The sequence below is a fragment of the Podarcis melisellensis genome, assembly GCF_964234715.1.
Source record: "Podarcis melisellensis genome assembly, chromosome: 8".
Lineage (NCBI taxonomy): Eukaryota > Metazoa > Chordata > Lepidosauria > Squamata > Lacertidae > Podarcis > Podarcis melisellensis.
Window position 1 is genome coordinate 82,621,994 of NC_138540.1, and position 19,281 is coordinate 82,641,274.

The 19,281-nt window shown below is 43.6% G+C and overlaps 1 protein-coding gene across 1 annotated transcript in view; it reads right to left on the reverse strand.

Moving 5' to 3' along the window:
• Positions 1-19,281, reverse strand: part of LOC309376126 (homeobox protein otx5) — a 61,618-nt gene that overhangs the window by 14,169 nt on the left and 28,168 nt on the right. Inside the window, exon 3 of the mRNA XM_081922325.1 lies at positions 7,537-7,594. The gene's annotated coding sequence lies outside the window, so the exon portion shown is untranslated. The remainder of the gene's footprint in view (positions 1-7,536; positions 7,595-19,281) is intronic.

Consider the following 19,281-nt stretch of genomic DNA (forward strand, 5'->3'; position numbering starts at 1 on the left):
TTAGACGAGGGTTCAAAGGATAGATGCTGAGCCTTGCAGGAATGGGTTGCGACAAGCAGAGACACAGAGAAAACAAACTTCTCTGCCAAGAGGGAGAGAAGGTGGAGTTTTTTATTTCGGTTTTTCCATCTTCCAAAGGATACAGATGAGAGCATACGACGTGTGCAGGTTTCATGTGCTGAGGAAAGCCTGGCGCGTTTGAAAACGTGACTGCAATTGCCCTAAATCTGGGTTACCTTAGCATAAAGAGCTATCTCTGGCTGGTAAAAAGGGAGAGGGAAATAGACGCTGAAGCCTCATAGAATCAGCAGGTCTACTTCTCAGCCTGAAGGCAGTAAGCCAGTCATGGACTTTCTAGTCTTCAGTTCTTCAGTGACTGCTGATATTTCCACCTACTCCATGGCTTCCCTCCCAGCCCTTCCTGGAGTTGCCACAGACTAAACCTGAGGCCTTCGGTACTCAAAGCAGACAAACAATGGGCCTAGAACATTTTCCCAAAAAAGGATGCCTCTATCCAGGAAAAGGACGCGGGTGGCGCTGTGGGTTAAACCACAGAGCCTAGCACATGCCGATCAGAAGGTCGGCGGTTCGAATCTCCGCGACGGGGTGAGCTCCTGTTGCTCGGTCCCTGCTTCTGCCAACCTAGCAGTTCGAAAGCACATCAAAGTGCAAGTAGATAAATAGGTACCACCCCGGCGGGAAGGTAAACGGCGTTTCCGTGCACTGCTCTGGTTCGCCAGAAGCGGCTTAGTCATGCTGGCCACATGATCCGGACGCTGTACGCCGGCTCCCTCGGCCAGTAAAGCGAGATGAGCACAGTAACCCCAGAGCCGGTCACGACTGGACCTAATGGTCAGGGGTCCCTTTACCTTTATCCAGGAAAAAGGCATGGCTGGGAAAGCCACATTGTCCCCAAAGAACAGGGCAGATGGCCCAACAGGGCATCCTCCCCATTCATTGGTCTCTATTTTTGCAGTCCTTAGCCTAGAGAAGGACTCACTTCAACAGGAGGAAAAGGGAGAAGGATCTCAGCAAAGGCAGCAGGAGGAGCCATGAAAGATGATGTTAAAGGCCTGTATGGGTACCACTTTCTCACTGCCGAAATTAACAGAGGAGGCAGCAGACACACCAGGCGTTTAAAGCACATCCCTCACAAATAAGAATCCCGGGAACTGTGGTTTGTTAAGGGTGCTGTATCTCTGCCAGGGTAAACTGCTGTTCCCAGAATTTGGGATGCTGTGTGTGCAGCCACAATCCCTGGCTGCCCGTGAAATCCTAAACTGGGTGGCCAGATACCCCCTTAGCTGAAAAACTCGCTGGTGCCAACTGAGTAGCAAGAGTGCCCAGTTGCAGGGCCGAGAGACCCAGGTTCAAGTCACGGTTTCAATGGACAGGCAGAAGTAGCGTTGAGGGCGTCGCTCTTGGTTGTTCACAGCTTCCTGCATTTGTGAAACAGGGATAGTTTGGAACCCGGAATACCACTCTCTCAGTGGGAGAAGGGAAATAACGGACATAATAAAAGTCCCGCGCCCTGATCTTGCAGCGGTGAAGGAGATGCCTCTGGGAAAATCTCCCATGATTTTAGCTCAGTCGGTAGAGCATGAGACTCTTAATCTCAGGGCTGTGGGTTCGAGCCCCACGCTGGGCAAAAGATTCCTGCATTGCAGGGGGTTGGACTAAATGACCCTCATGGGTCCCTTTCTACGTTCCTTTGCCTAATCCTCTTTTAAAGCCGTTCAGGCTGGCGGCCATCACTGGCTGCTTCCTGTGGGAGGCAGTTCCGCAGTTTAGCTAGGCGTTGCGTGCAGAACTACAGCTTTTATGATTTCCTCTCTCCTTCTGCTTTTAACATAGCGAATCAGAAAGATGGACAGAAGGCGGAAGGGGGAATCGAGGACGTTCAAAATCTCATTGGCATCAGCGGAAGTCTGGTCTGCAGCTGGATCCACGGAGGTTTAGGTGCAACCTAGATTTCTCTGGGATGCATTTCCGGAATTGGGAAAGACTAGCTATGGGACACACGCAGTACTGGGGGAGATACAGCTATGTGAACGATTTCTCTGTCCCACCAGAAGACTCTCCCTCTCCCTCCCCAAGCTTCCTTTGTTCCTAAATCAATCAGGGAATCAATCACTAATGATAATGGGCTTGGAAGATGCTGGCAGTCTTCTCTCTTTTGTTTGGCTAGCTCTCCTGCTGCTTCTTCCTTTTCCACACCTTAACCACATCCCTCCAGCTTTAAATTTCCAACACCAGAGGCAAACAATGAAGAGGTTATAGTAAAGGGAGCCCACCGCCCTTATCTCTGTTCTATCCTGTTTTCCTTTAAACCAATTCGTGGCCCATGAACCTATTGTTCAAATCACGAACCCGTTATGTGCCAGGCTTTGCTGCAAATCTATTTATTGGAAACATAAACGTGAGGAGACTTGGCCTATTATTCCTATGGTCCTTATTTGTAAAAAACCCTATAAAGTTATTCAAAGAAGAAGAAGAAGGGGTAGAACAAGCAGCTCTCCAAATCTATAGCAAGGCAAAGTCAAATGGCAAGTTTCCCTCACACACAGTTATTTGTCCCTGCAAATAGCTTCCCTTCCAATTAAGAGGTGTGGGTTGACCTTGTGAACAAAGAAAGGAACTGAATGGTGACACACACACACACAACTACACACCTACACAAAGAGTGACAGACAGGCACTTATATGCTTTTCAACACCTTAGATAAGATATCTAGAGAAGGAAGACTAAGGATGGTTTGGGGGCAAAACATGTTTTCCTATCTGATCAGAGGCTTTCACTTAAAGAGGAAAAAATATTTCTAAATTTTGACAGTCAAGAAGATGCTTTAAGTCATGTTACCTCATGACCAATCAATCCCCCAACTGTCTTTTTTGCACTTGAATGAAACTGGTCTACATCTATTATTATTGTTTTAATTATTATTTTTAAAATTTCTATGCCACTATTCATTCAAAGGTCGTAGGGCGGTTTACCGTATAAAAACACAAAAATACATGCCATAGTGACAAACAATAACACCTCTCCATGGTTATTCTTCACTATCATTTCTTAAATTTCTCCAGTTATTATTCTCCGGTTTTTGAAATCTACTCCAAATAATTTCCCCGGGGGAATTTAAACAGCTAGAAACAGGTGTAAATTTATTGCTGGCAAAGCACATACCCAGATAATAATAATAATATAATAATAATTTTTTATTTATACCCCGGCTCAGGGCAGCTAACACCAATAAAATTTCAGTAAAAACATAATAACAATAAAAAAGATGGGGAAAAGGTTTGTAAAAAACTGGAAAAGTCGACTGGTTAACAGAGGCGGATATTGAGTTTTGATTATGTTGGATCAATAGCACGCTCTCCACAAAACCTTCATTTCTATTGTCTGAACAAATACCCTGCTGTGACCACAAGGCAGTGGCGTAGCGTGGGTTGTCAGCACCCGGGCAAGGCAAGTAATTTGTGCCCCCTAACCCGTGGATTTGCGCCCCCTAACCCGTGGATTTGCGCCCCCTAACCCATGAATTTGCGCCCCCTAACCCCCAGATGTGCGGCCGGCCCCCCTGCACCCCCCAGGCTACGCCACTGCCACAAGGTGCCTGAAATTTGGCCTCATACCGCAGTAACAGTATTCATTAAGAGGTACAGACAAAAAGATGTCTTTAGCATTGCTTTCAAAAATGCCCCTTTGACGTTTAATTAAGCAATGTGTTCTCCATTCAAAAAAGCTGGCCTGGAGTGGGACACAGCTAGATTCCTTGATAATTTTAAAGGGATATTTTCCTCTTCCAAAACACCCAATATGTTGTTGTTGTTCTTGTTGTTGTTTTGTGGCACAACACATTCTAAGTCTGCAACCCTATGCCCACTTACCTGGGACTCAGGAGTAAATTCTACTGAACTCAGACTTCTTAGCAAGCAGACATAGGCGGAACAGGCTGCGTGGCCCAATTTGCTCGGGTTTAATTCATTTATGTTTTCCATCAAGTTTACATCCTGTCTTTCTGGTCTCAACCAGGAACCGCTGGGGTGGCTAATTCACCTTAATACTTGATATGAGCAGGGAGACGGGCTGCTCAGGATTTTCTGGCCGCATGAGGGGTCCTCAAAGTTTCCCCCCTCTGGCTACAGCCTCTCCTGGTTTGTGGGAAGCATACTTTAGGGGGTTCCCAAACTGTGGTCCGCAGACCACCAACGGCCTGTGAGCCTCATTCAGTCTGTCTGTGAAGAACCCTTACAATCGGAGTTCCATGGAATCCAAACTGCAATACAGCAAAGTGCAATAGAAGAAGCACTGAAAATGAAATTAAAAACCATACGGGATCTGTTTGACAGTGGAAGGTGCTGGAATCTCCTTTCCTGGAGGTTTTTTAGCAGAGGTTGGGTGAACATCTGCCAGGGATGCTTTAGTTGTGAGTCTGGCCTAACCCACGATGTTGTTTCAAGGGCTGTGGCAGAATAATAATGATAATAATAATAATAATAATAATAATAATAATAATAATAATAATGTAGTGTTTTGGACACTCGAGGTGCAATAAATAAATTTCTGTTCCCTCTGCTTTCAGTGTTCAAGGATGTCAGGGCTGTTCTCTCTGCAGCTAATCGTTCTCACCCTCACTCAGGGAAAAGGAATCTGGCAAGGTTGCAGAAGCCTTTCAGACAAAGGAAAACCTGAAGAGACCCCCCAAAAAAAACAGTCCAATGAGGACTGTGTGCCCTCTTGGGTGGCACAGAATGCTGGAAGACAGTTTTGGGTTTGCGTTTTTAGAGAAGGGAGAGGGGAAGAGGACAGCTAGATGGGAAACGGGACAGAATGAGGTGTTGTGAGCCAAGGCACAGCCAACGAAAGCATTCCCCGCGCTGCAACATTTCGTTGCAGCTCCCATCTGTTGCCACGAATGCTCTTTGAATAAGGTTGCCAGTTTTTTTTCAATGAATCTGGGGACACTTTTCAACTTCCTCCTAAATAGATGGATTTTTGTCAGGAGACTGATCTGTAAATCCAGGAACTATCCCCGGGAAACGGGGACGTCTAGTAACCTTATATTTGACTTTTGAGGGGTAAGGGGTGGTGGTGGAAAAAAGAAGCATCTGTGGGATTGAATGTGGGTATGTATGAATATTTTTAAGGATTGTATGAGATGTATATTTGTATATTCATAACATTTTTAAAAAAAGAAAGACGATGGTAACCATATATTTCAATCCCTGCCAGAAACTCTATAGCTTCACAGGTCTATATTGATAGCCTTGATAATCGAATAAAAAGACTAAGGTTTCAATAATAATAATAATAATAATAATAATAATAATAATAATTGTGCTCTTCTTTATTTATTTATTTGTTTGTTGTGTTTAAGCAAAGGCCTAAAGGGGCTTGTGTTTCACCTGATAGAATGGATATATATAAGATAGAGGAATTATATTTTCCTCAAAGCCTAAACACACTTACCTGGAGGGCACCCACTTTGAACTCAATGGTTGTCTCACAGGTTTGCTCTGTTAAACTCTTTAGGATAGATTAATATTTATATGTGCAGGATTGCCCTGTTAAACTCCTTTAGAAAGAACCTTGGAAAACTAGCAGAGGATTTTCCAATCTGGATAAATTAAATGCTGAATTCTTTTTCATTATCTATGTTCCCCTTTTATTTATTTCCTTTTATTTCAGCAAGAACAGCTTAAAATGAATTTAGTTTTTTTATTAAAAAAAACCCGTTAAGAAATGGGCGTTTTTCCCCCTTAAAGGCAAATTTTAACTGATTTGTTTTTTATTAGGAAAGCAACAGCAAAAAAAGGAAAACGAAAGGTCTAATATCTGTGCACAAATGCCTGAAATCCAGAAAGATATGAGCTCCTTAATGTAAGGAAACTGATAAACCTCTCTTTGGCTTAATGAAATATGCAAGTCTGAAGAGGTTTTGAGTGGGCAGATGGTGTTTTGCCCCAGATATTTTCCCATTTAAAATGTTGTCATCTCTTTGCAGTGTCTCGGATTATAGATTTATATAGCGGCAGGAAGAATGCAGTGAGAATCCTTTGAAACAAACAAACAAAAAGCTTTGGTTGCTGTTGTTGTTATTTTTATACAAATCAGATCAGGACGACAATCCTTTAAAATAGTCTCTCTCTGCGTGTACCACATACATTGACTAAAAAATAAAATTAAAATCAAGTTTTAAACATTTTCCTTTAAAAAAAAACCCCACAGAGCTCCTCCACATTCATTAAATGTTTATAATTATCAGAGAAACATTGGATTTTATTTATTTGTTGTTGTTGTTCTAAATTCTTTAAAATAATTGCAAAAAAAGCTGAAAACATGATCTACATCAACTCAAAACTTGGAAGAACAGTGAGAACAACCCCTCAAGATATATTGTTAGTGCTGCCATTTTATCTAATTCTTAATTTCAAAAGTGAGATTATACTCGTTTTAATTTGTAGGGTCTGCTTGAAATGTTGCTTTGACTGTCAATACTTTGAAAAAAGATGATTGAAACTGAATCAACCACCTTTCACTGATTTTATGTTTATATATACGCTGTATACACTTTGAAACATTATTTAGAAAACTCCATAGGTTTTTACATCTATCTCTCTTAATGTAACTATTCCTACCCTTCCAGCTTTGCTATAAATATGCTTCCCAGCCGTCAAATGAGACGAAATGCCAATACTGTAACAGAAGCTGAATATACACCACGCATCTCTAGATACGACATTAACGGTTGTTAGCGGACTCTGCAGAGTAATTTGACAGAGGTCAATTCCTTCCCCCATTTATCACATAAAATATGCCAACGTCTCCCAGGTTAAATCTCATTATGTCTTGTTTTCAGAACACGGAAAAAGGGGGGAAATTAAACGTGGACAACATCTTTACAGCTTAGATTACAAAACTGAAGAAAGGGCAATTATATTTATATCTAAAAGGTGCAATTAAAGAAAGCAACACATGTAAACGTTTCATTATATTGTGTGCCACCCCTTCATCGAACATAGTGAAATTAGGTTTTGCCATTGTGGCAAATCTTCCACGGGATACGCACAATGGAAAACGCAGATCTATTTGCGGCATTAGCGAGATGGTCAGACTGTTTGCTGCAGTGGGAGACCCACGATTTCTAGAGAGGACACCCAAAAGAGGCAAAATGGTGACTTTCTAAGATGGGGTTAGCTGAGCTTCCAGATCGCCTGGGATTCTTTTGACGAGGCGGCAAGGGATGAATGAAAAATTTCAGGTGGACATTGAGATTATAAATGGCCAAAGACACCTTGGCTGGATTGCAAGATAGTTGAAGTCACTTCTTCTATGGTTGGAAGATTCCTAGGTCAACTCACATCAGGGCAACAACAACCATCTCTCCCACTTAACTTCGGTTCCTACCTACATGGCCAACTAACATCCATTGAATTTCCGCAATAGTGGCATAATGTCCTGCCTTCTCTCTCTCTCTCGCACACAAGCACACCAGCTTTATTTTTTGGGGTGGGTTGAGGGAATCTGCCTTACCTTCTCCAGAGAGCAGTTCCAGTGCCCAGGTGTCCCGACCAGGAGCCTCCGGGTACCTCTGCAAGGAAGCATAACAGAGATTTGTTCTGGAGATGGATCAAATGAGGAAAAACCAAGGGCAGCTCCTTCTTCCCAACCCCAGGAAACCACAAAAAATAACCCCGGCTAGAAAGAGCAAAATGTGTTAAAAGGATAACCCAGAAGTGATACAGTGGGAGATCCCTATAATCTGTAATAAAAAGAGAAGCTTAACCTGAATTGAAAAGAGATTTAGAGCTGGGTAAGAGATTCTGCAGCCCAGGACTTCTCTGGGCATTTAGATCCGAAGGTTTGGGATTTTCTCCTCTTAAGCCCTGGAGAAACAAGGGGGGGGGGGTCAGTGGTGGTGGTAACAGCAGCAGCAACAGCAGTGGTGGTGGCTGGTGAGGGAGGGTTTTCTCAAAAACAATTTGGTGCGCTGTGCTGCAAGCTCCATTCTTAGATCCTGGCCCTCACATGACTGGTATTATAGGAACACTCTTGTAGATTAATAAACAAGGGAGGGATGGCTCCGTTGAGTTTTCTTTAAGGGCAGTTGAATATCCCAGGTTCCCTCTGACGGTGTGCAGGTTTATGGGCTGGCGTGAAGGGTAAAAATGATTTGCATCGGGAGATTTCGGAAGCAGATACCCAGATAGATAGACACACAAACACACACACGCAACCAACACACTTCTGGGGAATACTGCAAATCAACGGGGAGCAGCCTAACAGAAAGAAGGAGAAACTCACACAGAGAGACTTTCTACCTCCAAACTTTTCATGTTGGTGACACATTGCATCATTTCGTGACACCGCCATTCAGTTTTACTAGCAAAGTAACCCCTTTGCAGCCCCGGGAGGAGTGTTCACACGACACACCGACACACGGCAGCCGACACACTCATGTGTCGTGACACACAGTTTGGAAAGGTCTGTTGTGCCTTCTTGCCCGAAAGCAGGAATATACGACTGATATGTTTTGGTTCAGGAATACGGGTCAAAGAGCGGGAAGATGTCAACATCAGAAAAAGGCAGTAAGGTCTTTCCCATTGCTATTTTCCCTCCTCCTCGAATTCATTTTATTTCTTCCCAACACACACACATACATAGAGAGAGAGACCTAAAAACAGACATTTGTCCTTTTTGCTCCAACAAATCTCTTAAACTATGGGTTAAATTTTCAAAAACAACACCAAGATTCCCAGACTCTTTCGCCCTCCAGCAGAACGACCGATTGCAAAAGAGGGCAACAGGCTTCTGAATAATCAACAGGTGTGTAGAAAATTATGGCCGCTTCTTGGGTCTATGGACTCCCTCACTACCACCTTTTCCATTTGGCCACGTAAGATCTTCTATGGAACATGCCCCAACCCAAGAAATGGCACTGCGACTGTTAATGTTCCCCCCTTTCCACACACACCTTGCCTGCGTTATCAGGTGAATGTCAGCCTGGGCGTGTAACGTGACCTTATATTTCTGATATTTACTCTCTGATCACTCGGAGGAGGGCTCTATGTATGTGGGAAGCTTGCGTGGAATGCTGGCTTATCGACTGGGGCGATAAAAAATACATAGCTTCGCTGGGCCTCTCGTTTTCAATCCACAGTGCCTAAGGTACTTGTGTTGAACGATGTCTTGATTCAGGGAAGGTGGAGCATACAGGAAAGGTAGGTTTCCACCTTTCAAATTGGCCCCCTGGGCATAAAAAACTGGGGTACAGAATAAACTGGTCAGTATCGATCACCTGGTCTGCTGGACCAGGACTGCATCTTGCAAAGCTACCAGATGGTTTGGTTTTTGTTATCGGGCTGCCCTGTTTTACTAGCCTGCATGTCTATATATAAGCATATCTGTCACCTTCCAAGTCCACATTACACGATGCTCAAGCCATCAGTTGGCAACTGTATTGCATTTGAAATCCTTTTTATACATGGAATACAGCAGAAGTTATATTTTCTGAGAATCCTCCGGAAAAAGCAATCTCTCAAAGGACCTGTTGATGGCATTTTACCATTGTACTGTTGAGAGTGTATTAACTTATGGTCTGTGTGTGTGGTTTGGGAGCTGCATGGCCAGGGAAAAAACAATGCTGTCCAGGGTTGTAAAGACTGCAGAGAGAATAATTGGGTGCACTCTTCCCACCTTGGATCAAATCTATGCTTCCAGGTGCCATAAGAAAGCTGCAGAGATAGCGCAGGATAGTGCACACCCCGGAAATGATCTCTTTCAGCTTTTGCCTTCTGGAAGAAGGTACAGGGTTATAAAGACTAGGACTAGCCGTCTGAGAAACAGTTTCTATCCAAATGCGATTTTGGTTTTAAACGCAGTGTAAGGTAGTCTCTATGGGAGTATATTGTATTTAATTATGGGGTATCAGAGTTTTTAGGGGGCTAACCAGGCTGGGATAGCAGGCTTGTTGGTTTTGAATGTCTGATGCAGATTTTTTCAATTTCGTTGTTCTGTATGGGACAATGACAATAAAGATTATTGTATTGTATCGTATCGTTTCTCTCTATCCTCATACCGTATAGCGCTCTCTCTCTCTCTCTCTCTCTCTCTCTCTCTCTCTCTCTCTCTCTCTGTGTGTGTGTGTGTGTGTGTGTAAATATAACTGTTTTAACTTTTTATATATGAAACATTTTACGCAAGTTCTTCTCGCATTGGGAAGTTCTTCATAGGAAGTGGTTCCTCAATGAATGAAATAACAAATAAGTCCCTTGTCATGGCAGCTCTGTCTCAGAAACAAGAAACTTCCTACATTATCATGATCCTATTTATTTCTATCCAGTCTTCCTCCCTGACAGGACTCGGGGGAACTTACAGATAAAAACAAGAACTACTAAAACACACACCGGGGGTGGGGGGGGAGAGAGAGAATACATTAAATATATCAACTGTGTTGCATTAAGTGAAAACTCAGAAATTGGCGTGTCGCATAAATACATCTACAAATAATTCCGCTTTCCCTATCCTGAAATATTAAGCTTCTAAACAAGCTGAAAGCTTAATGGACAGGAGGTTGCTAAGTTGACCTCGAAAGATGCAGAAAATCAAGCAAATGGCAACGGATATTTTTTACTGAGTCAACTTAGATTTGTCTAAAGTAGGAGCAGGCAGACTTCAAGCGAATGGGATCTATTTTTCTTTCTCTTAGCACCCGAAGCCTAACAGCTGGAGCCGAGTGCGAAAGAGAGGTTTCGAAAGAGGAATAGGCATACACTTAGAACGAAGGAACGCAACCCTCAAAAGGATGCATCTGAGCCTAGGATTTCGTTTCCATTGCCCGAATTGTGTTTACAGCACACACACAAAACTATTGGGTCCATGAGTCTATCCTCTCAAGCTTCCTCCATTTCAGTAGCCTAATTTGGGGAGGAAAGTTGCTGCTTTTGTTAACCAGCTAAAAGTCAGAAATCCTTTGTAATCTACTGCAAATCACCCAGAGATCGGTCAGTAGATGCAGACCTACCCTCAGCCCCCCAGCCCAGTTTTCAAGGTCATGGGACTGAGCAGTCCATTTTTCCCCTTCGCAAAAAGAAGTGACGCGATGTTTTAAATAAATATTTGCTTAATGTGTTTTAGGAAGCTTTGTTACTTGGAGTATTTTTTTTAAAGATGCATGCTTGTTAGTATAAAAATATATTAAAAATGCACAGGCACAATCCAGCCAAAATTAAGGAAAAAGGTGATTTAGGGGGAGGGGGAGAGTTTAGTATGTACTTAGCTTACTCACTGAAATGGGATATGTACTTAACTTTATCTGGATCATGCCCTATAATTGCAAAATCAGCGGGAGCGTGGCTTTAAAATTGGGCCACTCAAATAGAACTGAAAGCAACTTATTTTCTTCTGAGCAAGCGTATTTTACATCCAGGATGGAATTCCTCTTTTTAGGCTGCATACAAACTATACCTTTAAAACACATTCGAAGCACATTTTCCCCCTTCAAAGAATTCTGCGTGCTAGAAATGGCAACTCGGCAAAGGATAAACCACAGTGCCCAGAATTCTTTGAGGGGGAAATGTGCTTCGAATGTGTTTTAAAGGTATAATTAATACACAGCAGTCTTACAAAGCTGCGGCTTAGAATTTTAACTAAGTAGTTTTGATGCGAGCAAAATGAACCGTTTACAAAAACAACAAAGGCTAATAGTTATGATCTTTGTATTTCAAATAAAAATCACACAGTTTTGCACATGTGACTTCTTTACAAGGATATAGAAAAGCAAAACATACGGTGAGATAGGATATTCTGGCAATTTACCCTTTTTCTACTTAATCTGATCCAGGTTTCAATTTTAAAGGGGTAAAATCTTAAAATACAGCCTTTAAAAAAAATAAATCCTGATAATCATGTGATTTTATTTCCACATAACTGAAGCATCTCAGCCAGATGGGCGGGGTATAAATAATAAATCATTATTATTATTAGTCCTACTTGACAAGTCAGTTGAAACCAATGGACCTTCTTTCTAAGTAAACATGAATATGATTGACATTGGGGAGCAAATATAGTTCTCTGTATCCTTATTCCTTATAACGGGAGCAAACATGCATTTGCCCTAGGTCTGTCCCAGCCTCTAAACCCCCAACATATTACAGAAGCATCTTTTATTCCGTTGTAGCTTGTCCTCAATAAAATACACCCCCCATCCTGTTTCTCTGGGCTTAAAGAATTTTCCCTTTACACAGAAGGACTACTGCCCCTGTTATCTGGAGACAGAAAAAAAGCAAAACTAAGGAGCATCTGCAGCAAGCAAAATGAGAGGAGATTAAGGACATTTGAAACATCCCATTAAAGAGTACATAAAGGACCCAAAATTTCACTGAAGAGCTCTTGGATAGTTCTCCAGAAATTACTCTCTTAAGAAGCTTAGAATCAGGGAAGAAGTTCAAGATTCAATTCCCAACAGCTCCTGGCAGAAATAGGTTTCTACTCCCCCACCCCCACCCCTCCCTCCAGCTTGCCTTTCAAATTCACTTTGCAAAAGGATTTGATTTTTTTTTTTTTGCAATTTTGCAATCAAGATTGGTGGCGGCTAAGAAAGGAAAGATGGCGGACGCCCTCTAAGTGTTGACTAGTTGGTATTCAGGAGCAAATTGGTGAAAGGAAGAATTGGGGTGATGGCACCGGAAGTGGTATAATCCGGCGCCCATTGAGACACCCACCCCCTTTATGCAAGTGGAAACAATAAATCTATCTATCATCTATCTATCTATCTATCTATCATCTATCTATCTAGGAGTACGACAAGGCTGCATATTGTCTCCCTGCTTATTTAACTTATATGCAGAATTCACCAGCGAAAGGCTGGGCTGGATGAATCCCAAACCGGAATTAAGATTGCCGGAAGAAATATCAACAACCTCAGATACGCAGATGACACAACCTTGATGGCAGAAAGTCAGGAGGAATTAAATAACCTTTTAATGAGGGTGGAGAGCGCAAAATATGGTCTGAAGCTCAACATCAAAAAAACGAAGACCATGGCCACTGGTCCCATCACCTCCTGGCAAATAGAAGGGGAAGAAATGGAGGCAGTGAGAGATTTTACTTTCTTGGGCTCCATGATTACCTCAGATGGTGACAGCAGTCACGAAATTAAAAGACGCCTGCTTCTTGGGAGAAAAGCCATGACAAACCTAGACAGCATCTTAAAAAGCAGAGACATCACCTTGCCAACAAAGGTTTGTATAGTAAAAGCTATGGTTTTCCCAGTAGTGATGTATGGAAGTGAGAGCTGGACCATAAAGAAGGCTGATCGCAGAAGAATGGATGCTTTTGAATTCTGGTGCTGGAGGAGACTCTTGAGAGTCCCATGGACTGCAAGAAGATCAAACCTATCCATTCTGAAGGAAATCAGCCCTGAGTGCTCACTGGAAGGAGAGATCCTGAAGCTGAGGCTCCAAGACTTTGGCCTCCTCATGAGAAGAGAAGACTCCCTGGAAAAGACCCTGATTTGGGAAAGATGGAGGGCACAAGGAGAAGGGGACGACAGAGGACAAGATGGTTGGATAGTGTTCTCAAAGCTACCAGCATGAGTCTGACCAAATTGCGGGAGGCAGTGGAAGACAGGAGTGCCTGGCGTGCTCTGGTCCATGGCATCACGAAGAGTCAGACAGGACTAAACAACTATCTATATCATCTATCTATCTATCTATCTATCTATCTATCTATCTATCTATCATCTATCATCTATCATCTATATCTATTTATCTATTTATCTATTTATTTATCTATCTATCTATCTATCTATCTATCTATCTATCTATCTATCTATCATCTATCATCTATCTATATCTATCTATCTATCATCTATCTATCTCTATCTATCTATCATCTATCTATCTATCTATCTATCTAATCTATCATCTATCTATCTATCTTGCTGGAGCCCAACCTTTACAGTCTTTGACGTTCCCACTAACTGCTCTTTCGGGAACCTCCCGCTTGCTAATTCTGCAGCCAATTTTCCCCCCCAATGAGCTTGATGAAATTGGTGGCTGAGCCCCTTAAGCAAAAAGAGTGCCTGGCCCCAAGGAACCTCCAATCTAAGGATAAGCACAGGCCTAACAGATGGCATGAGGCCGGGCGAAGGGGGGGGCGGTTAGCAGGGGGAGGAGAAGAGGGCAGACTGATTCAATGATTGCAGCGTTATTAACAGCGTGCACAGCCCACCAGCTGCCCATTAATTTTTACCCTGGTTTTCTTTACATAATTGCAAGAAGAAAAGTCTTGCATCCGTTCCTCCACAATGGCAACAGGTTGCAGCTATTCCACCAGGTTGCGGAGGCTGTTGACTTCGTTGCGCCAGGTAGAGGTGATGGAAAGCTCGCTGGATCCTTCTAAGTATGGACGGTTTTGAAGAAGTCCATCTATATTGATTACAATAAAACCTAACGTATTGCAAAGATGAATGGGAATCTTAAGCTGGTTTAATAGTCATTGTGTTCTCTCTCTCTCTCTCTCTCTCTCTCTCTCTCTCTCTCTCTCTCTCACACACACACACACACACACACACACACACCCACACACCCTCTTGGAATTATAGTTTTGCAAAGCAGCCAGGAAATCTCAACACCCTCAGAAAACCACAACTGCAACTCCCAGAATTCCTTGCACAGTTTACATTTTGTGGCACAGGTACTTAGCAATTGCAGTACCTTTGCAGGTTTCCTGAGAATCTCCCATTACTTCCCCACCCCACACACAAGGGAGAGATGTTTATTTTCAAAGGCGGTTTCAGAATAATGCAAAAGGACACCTGCAAGTCATCCGAAAACTATAACTCCCAGGGTTACGTGAGGCCAAGGAGCAGTTGCTAAAGTAGTATAAGTTTGTAGCACAGTTACGACACCTGATCAACAAAAGTTACATGCTCAGAGCAGAACACTTGCTAAAAGTCAATAAAGTAACTCTTAATTTACTTGAGGGTTTACAAAGGAAGAGGCAACACACAAACAGCCCCCTCCTACTCCAGGGGTTCCCAAACTGTCGTTCGTGAGCTTCACTCAGGAGGTCTACAGTGCAGAATGTGCACATTGAATAATCCCTTTTAACTGCATTCTGTGGAATGCAAATTGCAATACCATAAAATACAAAGTAAGAAGAGCAATAAAAACACAAATTAAAATCTTCTGGCTTTGCAATTGCTGCAACAGGCAGAAAATCCAATTAGCGGTCTGCCAAGACACTCAGCAACTTTGAAGCGGTCCTAGGGTGGGGGTGGAGCTTGGAAACCACCACCTTCGGAATATTTACTCAGAAGTAAAGGCCCACAATGGGGTTCGCACCTAAGTTAGTGTGCAATGGATTGCAGTCTAAACCAAAAAATTCATTTATCTGGAGAAGCTACCACCCTATTTCCCACAATCACTGGAATACATGAAAGTTGCATCTCTCTCTCTCCAAGTCTGGAATGGGGAACCTGTGGCCTGCCATATATTGCTGGACTATCACTCCCATCATTCTTGACCATTGTTGGGTGGGGCTGATGGGAATTGGAATCCAACAATACCTGGAAGGTCACAGGTTCCCCGGTCCTGAAAGATGCCATTGAAAGATGCAAAAAGACAGGTTCTCAGAAACCAGCCCCTCCGAAAAAAACAACAGAAAGCCAGAATGAGAGAATATATTTTCATGATGCAATTTAAATAAACGACGACATCTCCACTTTATTATGCATTATTGGCTAAAAATGAAGAACCAGTCAAGGAAGATATACCGTATTTTTCGCTCTATAAGATGCACCAGACCACAAGACGCACCTAGGTTTTGGAGGAGGAAAACAAGAAAAAAAATATTCAGAATCCCAGAAGCCGGAACAGCAAGAGGGATCACTGCGCAGTGAAAGCAGCAATCCCTCTTGCTGTTCTGGCTTCTGGGATAGCTGCGCAGCCTGCATTCGCTCCATAAGACGCACACACATTTCCCCTTACTTTTTAGAAGGGAAAAAGTGAGTCTTATAGAGCAAAAAATACGCTATGTGGAGTTTGGGCATGATTGCATGTGGGGGTCTCATAAGCTCCAAAATTCAGCATTGAGGCTGGATAGATTCGGAGCAGTGCTTCATCACCAGGAATCTGCAGAGCACAAAGGGTGCTTTTGTGCCGCCCACTGGCAGGCCTGAAGAACTTGCGACCCCGAAACTAAGCTGAAAGGTAGCCCAGGAAGCAACGTCCGGCAACCTCCTGACTTGACAGCCCGACTGGCGCTGCAAAAATAGGGGAGACAATAGCCAAGGCAAGGCTCCATGACGGCTGGGTTCGGATTGGCAGTGAACAAGTTGTGCAGATCTGACACCCTCCACACAAATTAAGGAAGGGCTAACTTCAAAGAAGAATTGATGCTTTTGAATCATGGTGCTGGAGGAGACTCTTGAGAGTCCCATGGACTGCAAGAAGATCAAACCTCTCCATTCTGAAGGAAATCAGCCCTGAGTGCTCACTGGAAGGACAGATCCTGAAGCTGAGGCTCCAAGACTTTGGCCACCTCATGAGAAGAGAAGACTCCCTGGAAAAGACCCTGATGTTGGGAAAGATGGAGGGATAAGGTGAAGGGGACAACACAGGACGAGATGGTGGGACAGTGTTTTCGAAGCTACCAGCATGAGTTTGACCAAACTGCGGGAGGCAGTGGAAAACAGGAGTGCCTGGCGTGCTCTGGTCCAGGGGGTCACGAAGAGTCGGACACGACTAAATGACAACAAACTTTGCAATCCAGACCAGGATTGGAAACTGAAACTGCTGCAAGGAGGGGAACAATAGAGATTGAGATCACTTACAAAAAAACCGCAATCCATAGTGGGAGAGAAAACCCTAACCTGGGGGGGTGGGGGTGGGGGGTGTCTAGTCAACGTGCCTGAAGGCAAATTGTTTGCTGGCTCCAAATATCAGACTTAAGGATGAGCAAACTCCATTCACTGAGACCTCCAAAATGCCGCTCCCTATTTAATCTATTATTACTGGGTGCTTAAAAATGGGAAATGAAATAAATCTGAAGTAGACTTTGAATTGTTGAGGCAATGACAGCACCACAGGGGAGGGGCAAAAGAAATCAATCCTGAAAAAATATACACATGTGTTGTTAGTTCCACAGAAGACCTTATCGGAATGTTATTAATTCCTCAGTATTTGTGATTCATATCTAGCACAGAGCTTTCCAAACTTTTCATGTAGGTGACACGCTTTTTAGGCACGCATCCTTTCGCCACACAGTAATGCAGTTTTACTAGCAAACTGGAGATGAAACTAGCTCCTTTCCAGCCCCAGGAAGAGCGTTCGCACAACACACCTACACACTGCGGCCGACGCACTGATGTGTCACGACACACAGTTGGGAAAGCTCTGTTCTAGCACATCAGGAATTCTCTGGGAAGTGGTAAAATGACCCCAAGATACACGAGCAATCTGCCACCAAGTTCCTCTGCACAAACACTGATGGAAATGACTTAGGCAGCCCCAGCGGATGTTGCAAAATAATGGCCAATGCTGTAAGCCCAAACCCAAACGTATCAAGCGACTAGTCCCTGGCAACTTGGACATGTGCTCCTCGAACAGTAACCTGAGATGCTACGTGGCAAACTATCGTATTTTTCGCTCTAATAGACACAGCAGACCATAAGCCGCACCTAGTTTTTGGAGGAGGAAAACAAGAAAAAAAAAATTCTAAATCTCAGAAGCCAGAACAGCAAGAGGGATCGCTGTGCAGTGAAAGCAGCAATCCCTCTTGCTGTTCTGGCTTCTGGGATAGCTGCGCAGCCTGCATTCGCTCCATAAGACGCACACACATTTCCCCTTACTTTTTAGGAGGGAAAAAGTGAGTCTTATAGAGCAAAAAATAAGGTACATTTGAAACAAGGAGGGAATGCTGTTTTGTGATATCGAGAAAATCTGTCAAATCTGTCAGGTGCATTCAAGTCTTGGGGTGAGATCCCAGCCTTTCGTCATTGCTCTTAGATACAACAGGAAGGGGCGTCTGGTAACCCCCACCATTTGGTCTGCAGCTGCATTAAAATAATAAAGACACCCAAAAACCAAACATACCAGACAGAGAACCAAGATAAATATAAGCAGAGTTGGAAATGTTTCAAGCCAGAATCATTGTGTAGGTTACCAGCATCTTGGGCAGGCATTTTGGGTGTGGGAGGAGGTAATCAAAATTGTTTTGTACTGATACTGACGGCAGGATCGTGGGCCTTTTTTGCGGCTTGAATATCAGTTTAAGGGCGTGACTTTGCCCACATATATTTTAGCATACTGCAGATCGACAGGTCCTTGTTTCTAAAATACACAATTCCTTTTTCTAACAGCCTCAAGGACGGAACATTGCCTTATCCACCAAACCACACGATCCCTTGGCACTCCTTGGTTTGGTTTGGTTTTTTTAAAACTCAACTTAAAAAAGAATCCTGAAACAATCCTTTTCGGTATCGGTATCCAGCAATTACACAACATCATCTTCCGCATCACCGGCCCAGCAGCCCAGTTCTTTCATCCGCACTCACAAGAGACAAAAAGGAAGGGGTCCCACTTTCCCCACACAAACCCACAACGGGGACGGGGGGACGGGGACAAAAAGTTATCTGCGAGCGAAGGAGGAAATTTAAAAAATGGCCCTTCCAAACCCCTGGCAGTACTTTTAATTAAGCGCGATAAAGCCGGCCCAAGCTGTATTACAAGCGTAAGGACTTTAAATCATTAGATATAATTTTATCAAGGGAGCTAAACCCCTCTAAAGCTGGATCAGTTGCAAATAATCATATATCTCCTGTTAAGGGGAGAGGGGGGGGAAAGGTGGTAGTAGGAAAAGCTGGGACGTAAACCTGGGTGGCTCACCTGGGCGACTCGTGGCGCAGACCTCGGAGGGGTTGCCCGGAGGAGGAGAGAAGGCGAGGAGAGAGGCCGTGAAGGGGGTGAAGGGTTGGAAGAAAGGGGGGAAAGAGAAAGAAGAGGTAGGAGCCACCCAAATGTGGAAGATTTAAGGAAGGAAGGCAGTGATGTCAGCTGTCACGGTCTATATTTCAGAGACTAATCCGGGAGTGTGGCAGGCAGGGCGGGGGGAGGGGGAGGGGAGGGGAGGGGGCAACATGGCCGAGGTGACTTTAGGCAAGATGTCCACCCTGCTGGCACAAAGTCAGTAATCCATCACCTCTCCCAACGTCGGCTGGGATTAATTCTGATGGCCTCTCAAGGAGACGGGGTTGGGGGAAGAAGCTGGAACTTG